Source organism: Pecten maximus, chromosome 3 (genome assembly GCF_902652985.1).
Source record: "Pecten maximus chromosome 3, xPecMax1.1, whole genome shotgun sequence".
Lineage (NCBI taxonomy): Eukaryota > Metazoa > Mollusca > Bivalvia > Pectinida > Pectinidae > Pecten > Pecten maximus.
The window spans coordinates 25186939-25195020 of record NC_047017.1 but is presented as its reverse complement, the minus strand read 5'-3'; positions in this window follow the sequence as shown (position 1 = coordinate 25195020).

Sequence of the window (8082 nt, the reverse complement as noted above, 5' to 3'; positions counted from 1 at the left end):
TTCGTCGTCGTCCATGCATTGAACTACGCAATATGAACAAGTAATTTGCAGGTGTGTTCTCAAGCTCTTCGCTTTTCATTTCAATAATTGTTTTGACAAATGATTTTGCGGAATTATAAGTCGCCTAAAATCCAACGGTCAACATAAATGTTTGTTTAGATCCCAGTGGGTTTAGACACGTTTCCTTGGGTCCATTGTTAGCTTTGTTAGATAAATAATATACTGGTGAAGGGGATAGAGCACCTTATTGAGACGGTCGACTAACAAAACGTTATCCATCAAATGAACAATAAAGACATATTGTAGTTATACAAACAGTTCGAACTTAAACTGTAAAATACCGTAGAATTTGTATCATTCCTTCCCGACCGTATGGGTCTTAATATACTACAAAGTGTTTTATGTCGAGATATTGAACACGATACATAGAAAAGGTTTTGATAGCCGTCAATAGCCGTCAAGGGAAATATAACTGGTACTAAAACAAGAATAAAATTCCCAAGTGTATAATAAAATGATTAAAGAATACCATAATTAATAACTGAAGGAAAATAAGTATGTATGTCATTAGCTGATTCTTCACTAAAATATCACTACTGATCGTTGAATCATTTGCTAATGGGTTTCACGTTTAATATTTATTATCATGTAACACATGTACAGAGTATGTACTGTATGTGTATGTAACAGGGATACACATGCACGACCCGACACGGAAGCTGTGTTGTATCCTTGAATAAAATGTTTTTTCTCCGCTGTGTACCACTTGACGCAGCTGTAAATGAGTACGTGATAGGTCAGTACAACAAATGTTATTTGTAAGCTGTTTGCGCTGAAATGGCAGCTCCGTTTGTATGCTCCCCAGGGAATTGAGGAAGACATTGGCTGGTTGCTAAAGGCCGTATAATCACGGATAATAATTGGTTTACCACTTTGAGACGGCTTAATTGTTGTGATATAGAGGTGTATAAGAACTGAAAACATATCATTATGATAGTTGTTCCATGAAACACAGAACAAAGCATACAGCTACATGTATCTACTGACAAGTTCCTTACCGGCTCTGAGAAGAAGATAACTTTAAAATCTATACGTTTGAAGCTTAAAATGTTACATGGAACAAAATAGTATCAGTTAACCCCTTCATATATAGCAATGTCTTCCTAGGCTGTTAAGTTACTTTAGGTATGATGCTTCCGTTATAACGGAAATGAACCTTTACACATTTGAAACCTGATGGTAGGATATTTACTTCACATTGCGTTGAAGCAGGTATAAAGCTATGTAGCGAAACGTTAACCCAGGTATACGGAACAGGTTATTACAATCGAACTTTGATTTATGACGTCATTGTTATTATGGTGTCCTACTAATTATGACGTCATATAAGTATTAAACAAAATAAACAGTATGAAGAGCTCTCTTGATGGAGCGAAATTTCTAATTTGTGTTTTTACTTTTTTCATATATAGAGAGAGATAACATCTCCATGGGTATCAGAGACCATATTAAGTAACTTTTTACGGTTTTATGTTACGCAGATACATATGTATGTATTGTTTTGTCGAATTTTGTGCCACGGAGCCGATTTTGGACTGATTATAGCACTACTTTAAGTGCCAGCGGGCCGATTTTCGGCAGATGCAGAAGAGTAAAAAATTAATAAATTTATTACTGATTGATAGGGGAATATATCAAAATAACATTTGACGTCATATCCTGACAAATGACGTCACTTTGGGTAAATAATGACGTCATAAGTACAAAGCCGTGAACAAGGTCACGATGTTGTTTCAGTGAACGTCGTTTTTCCTCCATGGTACACAAGCGGTTTCCGGTTTTGTATTATGGGTCACACGGACATCTGTATTTTATATAAACAGTCGATTAACATCCCGTGTGTTCTATCTAAACCAGATTAATATTTTATTTCTCCTATGAGTTTTATTCGGTAATTAAGTCTTGTTCAACGGACGACGATTATTCGTCTCAAAACATTGTGTTCATCATTAACCAAATCACTTTAAAATATACCTACTGTACATGTAGATCGAAGATTTCGTTGAAATCAGTTTATTTTGTAAATTAAACCGGTATAAACGTTATATATATATTGTCATCTCGATACTTTAATTAAGAAAAATCATATTTACAATGTAGAGACCAAAGATTTGATAAAATAAAGTTTTTCTATTAACCAATAAAGAACAAAATCAATATTATGAAATAAGTTTTCCGGAGCGGACACAATTGCAGATAAATTAGTTGGTTGTATGAAAATGGTTAGTGGAAACTTTCCCACAATTTGTCTCAAAGCTGAAACAAAGAAAAAAAAGTGTGTGAAATATATTGTATGACATATTAATTATTTTGATTAGCACGCCCGCTTTATCGTTTCTTGTGAGTTGTAACTGCCGTTTTCTATTAGAAAGAGGTATAGTAGATATCAGAACTAAACTGTACATGGTAGAATAGAAATAATCAACTTTGACTCGTGTATTTTGCAATTTTGATTAATAACTCAGGCCTGCGGTTTTCGTTAATAATTTAATTGCAAAATATCCTCGTCCACGTTGTATGTATTGCAACAATACACGAATCATCGTTAATTATTTCTTAAATAAAGTAAAAGAAATCAAAATTCCATAGTAACACTGAGCAAAAACATTTGTAGATCCGCTCTTGAAAAAGGCTACCTCATTGAAATATCCTGGCAAAGGCACCCAACAAGACAACCTATCCGATCACATTATACTGACAACGGGTACCCACAAGTCGTCCGACTCCACAACAGTACCATCACTACAGACTCTGGTTTGTCTCCACCAGGGAAACGCCAAAAGTGAGTCATCGTCAAGAGCCATTAGGAAGAAGAACGTTGATAGAAGGAAGAGAAGCTGCATTTCAATCGATACAACCTTTGATTCAAACTTCTTTGCAGAAAAGTTTCTTAAACTTATATTTTTATTGACACAACGATTTTCTGTATGCATTTGCGAATGACAATGTATAGATATTTGAACATCGTGACCAATTAACATTCTGTGAACAGCACGTTGTGATAATGACTATATTGTAAAAAGGTTAGAAATGGATCCGGAATAACGCTGAACTATTACAACAAAGCGTACTTAATTACCAGTACATTAACACTAAAAAACCTAAGTCAACATTTCGAAATGGATATTATATTTACCCACCGTCGTATCTAATCGATTCCCATTTCGAAACTGACCCTACCATTGTGTAAGGTAACGCCCACATCCCAACAGACTTGTCTCAACAATACATTAACTGTGTATTCGTACATTATGACTTAAGTATACCGGATAAAGATTGGGTTTTCAATGACAGTCAGTTATCTAGAATGAAATCGCACTAGGAGATATGAGTGATAAGCGTAATCCAATTAACAGTTCCTTTTCAGACGAAGTTTTTATTGAATAAAATATTCTCAGCTCACATATACGTGTGTTTTTTTGTGTATTGATGATATCTTATTGAGGTTTTTTTTCCCACCTCAGTTTAATACCTGTGATTTGGTATATTCTATATGATTTGATCAGGGCGATACGTGGTTTTTTCAGCCTGAAAAAATATCGACTGGCCGATTTTTCCATCGGACACGAGTAACCATAAAATTGGAGCGAGATCAGGTGAATATGGATGCTCAATCAATTTAAAGCCACAATCGTGAATGGCAGCCATATCAATGACAGATTTGTGAACAGGATTATTGTCCTGACTGAATAACACACCTTTAGTGAGCTTTCCACGGCGCTTAAGTTTGATATTTTCCCATAACTGCCTCAGAAGTGAAGCATAATATATGTCATTGATTGTTTGGAGATAATTTATCAGCAGAATAGATGAATTGATGAAACCATATCATATCTTATGAATGCATCAAAAATATTATCTTTAATGAAATTCTGAGTTGAAGATCATAAAACTTACAGCTTTTGTTATGAATGCTATCTATGTTTTCACATTTTCTTAACATTCTATATCAGTTCCACATAACAGTATAGATATATTATATAAAAAACAATAAATATAGATAAGTGACAGTCAGTTAGGATATATTGTTTTCACCCTAACACTAGATCGGAAAATATACTTTTTGTATTTGATCACTTAGGCTCCGTTTATATTTTTAAATCTAACATTGTAGTGGAATGTCACGTTCAAGTTTTTGCCTTTTCAAATGCTTGACTTTTGGTGATTTCGAATACATGGTTACCTTTTAAATACATCTGGAAAATATATATTCTGCAAGTGCATACTATTTCATTTATAGGATTTTTTTTTGTGTTTTAAAGATGTTATGACGAAAATGAGTTGTATATGGCTGGCAAGTTTAGACCAAACACTTATTTGCTTGAATGATGTTGCATACAATACAGATAAACCTCAGGCAAATATACAAGTGAAAAAGAAAGCTTACATGAAATAGTATATAATTGATTTCGTATTGTTGCCTAAAAGAACAGGGGTCGCGGTGGCAGAGTGGTTAAAGTGTCCCGACACTTTATCACTAGCCCTCCTCTCTGTTAGCGTGTTCGGAATCCAACGTGGGACAGATGTCAGGTACTGACAGTACATGTAGCTATATAGGCTGATGTTTTTACTCCGGGTACTCCGTCTTTCCTCCACCTCAAATCTGGCACGTTCTTAAATGACCTCGGCTATTAATAGGACTTTAAACAAAATAAACCCAAAATAAACAACACGTGCTTATTGTTGTAAAATCTTTATTGACGTGCAAGAGACCACTACTTCCGTGACGCTGGCGCCCAGACCAACTCCTTTGCATGACATATTAATTATCTGCCTTGCTTATTATTTTTGCGAATGTTAGTCAAACAGCAATTGCTGACTACTACTTTGTATTTGATTAATGAACATATTTACAATGTATTGATCAATCGTTACCATGTTTCTACCACCATCATCAACACCCTCAGATAGGGGTCGCTGTAGAAACGTGAAACTATTATCAAGAAATCGTGTCAATGGAGTTAACATTTTATATAGATCAAAATGCTTTTTATTTTTAACATCCATTCTTCTCTTTTTTTTCTTCTCTCTTTTAATTCAGGAAAAAAATTGTTGTTTTTTTTTCACAGAAAACTTTATACTTACACGACAGCTTGTAGCCATTATATAACCAGTATATAACCATCATATAACCATTATATAACCAGTATATAACCATCATATAACCATTATATAACCAGTATATAACCAGTATATAACCATCATATAACCATTATATAACCAGTATATAACCATCATGTAACCATTATATAACCAGTATATAACCATCATATAACCAGTATATAACCAGTATATAACCATTATATAACCAGTATATAGCCATCATATAACCAGTATATAACCAGTATATAACCAGTATATGACCATTATATAACCAGTATATAGCCATCATATAACCATTATATAACCAGTATATAACCATCATACCTGCGTTGTTCCATGTAGCTTTATAGCTAGCTAGCTTCGAGAACTTTACAAGGGGAAGGGGAATAACTCGAATACGAAGCTTAATTGCACATGTTAATGACGTTGACGTAATTAAACATTAGCTGTAAAGGATATTCAAATACATCTTTTACTTTAATTTTACGGTATCAGCGTATGAAGAATGAATTGGACGTTTCATTTTAAAAGCTGTTCATATTTTCAGCTATATTTAATTTTTCGTTTTTTTTTATACCATTAGTCATCAGGATTATATACAAATATGTACATTATGTATATATTATCGTCCATAACGTAAAAACCAGTTATCAATATCAAGGATTAAATGTCGCTTTGGTCGATTTTAGATTGTGATGCCCTTGAGACAAACTTAATGTTTCGTTACATGGATGCCTGCCTGTTATAAGAGACACAACTCTGTAATGCCTATGACATTGTCTAGACTCTGGTAGAACTCAGTAATGCATATGCCATAGTCTATACTGACATCACTCTATAATTCCTATGACAATGTGTAGACTGACAGAACTCTATAATTCCTATGATAATGTTTAGACTGACAGAACTCTGTAATGACCATGACAATGTGTAGACTGACATAACTGTAATGTCTTTGACAATGTGTAGACTGACAGAACTCTATAATTCCTATGACAATGTGTAGACTGACATAACTCTGTAATGTCTATGGCAATGTGTAGACTGACATAACTCTGTAATGTCTATGGCAATGTGTAGACTGACAGAACGCTGTAAATTCTATGACAATGTGTAGACTGACATAACTCTGTAATGACCATGACAATGTGTAGACTGACAGAACTCTGTAATGTCTATGACAATGTGTAGGCTGATATAACTCTGTAATGTCTATGACAATGTGTAGACTGACATAACTCTGTAATTCCTATGACAATGTGTAGACTGACAGAACTCTGTAATGACCAAGACAATGTGTAGGCTGACATAACTCTGTAATGTCTATGACAATGTGTAGACTGACAGAACTCTGTAATGACCAAGACAATGTGTAGACTGACAGAACTCTGTAATGTCTATGACAATGTGTAGACTGACATAACTCTGTAATTCCTATGACAATGTGTAGACTGACATAACTCTATAATGAACATGACAATGTGTAGACTGACCTAACTCTGTAACGTCTATGACAATGTGTAGACTGACAGAAATCTGTAAAGTCTATGACAATGTGTAGACTGACAGAACTCTGTAATGCCAATGACAATGTGTAGACTGACATAACTCTGTAATTCCTATGACAATGTGTAGACTGACATTTGTTTGTTTGTTTTTGTTTAACGTCCTATCAACAGCCAGGGTCATTTAAGGACGTGCCAGGTTTGGAGGTGCAGGAAAGCCGGAGTACCCGGAGAAAAACCACCGGCCTACGGTCAGTACCTAGCAACTGCCCCACGTAGGTTTCGAACTCGCAACCCAGAGGTGGAAGGCTAGTGTTAAAGTGTCGGGACACCTTAACCACTTGGCCACCGTGGCCCCTGACATAACTCTGTAATTCCTATGACAATGTGTAGACCGACAGATCTCTGTAATGACCAAGACAATGTGTAGGCTGACATAACTCTGTAATGTCTATGACAATGTGTAGACAGACATAATTCTGTAATTCCTATGACAATGTGTAAACTGACAGAACTCTGTAATGTCTATGACAATGTGTAGACTGACATAACTCTGTAATGTCTATGACAATGTGTAGGCTGACAGAACTCTGTAATGTCTATGACAATGTGTAAACTGACAGAACTCTGTAATGTCTATGACAATGTGTAGACTGACATAACTCTGTAATGTTTATGACAATGTGTAGACAGACATAATTCTGTAATGGCCATGACAATGTGTAGACTGGCAGAACTCTGTAATGAACAAGACAATGTGTAGACTGACAGAAATCTGTAATTCCTATGACAATGTGTAGACAGACATAATTCTGTAATGGCCATGACAATGTGTAGGCTGACATAACTCTGTAATGACCAAGACAATGTGTAGACTGACAGAAATCTGTAATTCCTATGACAATGTGTAGACTGGCAGAACTCTGTAATGACCAAGACAATGTGTAGGCTGACATAACTCTGTAATGTCTATGACAATGTGTAGACTGACAGAACTCTGTAATGGCCATGACAATGTGTAGACTGGCAGAACTCTGTAATGACCAAGACAATGTGTAGGCTGACATAACTCTGTAATGTCTATGACAATGTGTAGACTGACAGAACTCTGTAATTCCTATGACAATGTGTAGACTGACAGAACTCTATAATTCCTATGACAATGTGTAGACTGACATAACTCTGTAATGTCTATGGCAATGTGTAGGCTGATATAACTCTGTAATGTCTATGACAATGTGTAGACTGACATAACTCTGTAATGACCATGACAATGTGTAGACTGACAGAACTCTGTAATGTCTATGACAATGTGTAGGCTGATATAACTCTGTAATGTCTATGACAATGTGTAGACTGACATAACTCTGTAATTCCTATGACAATATGTAGACCGACAGAAATCTGTAATTCC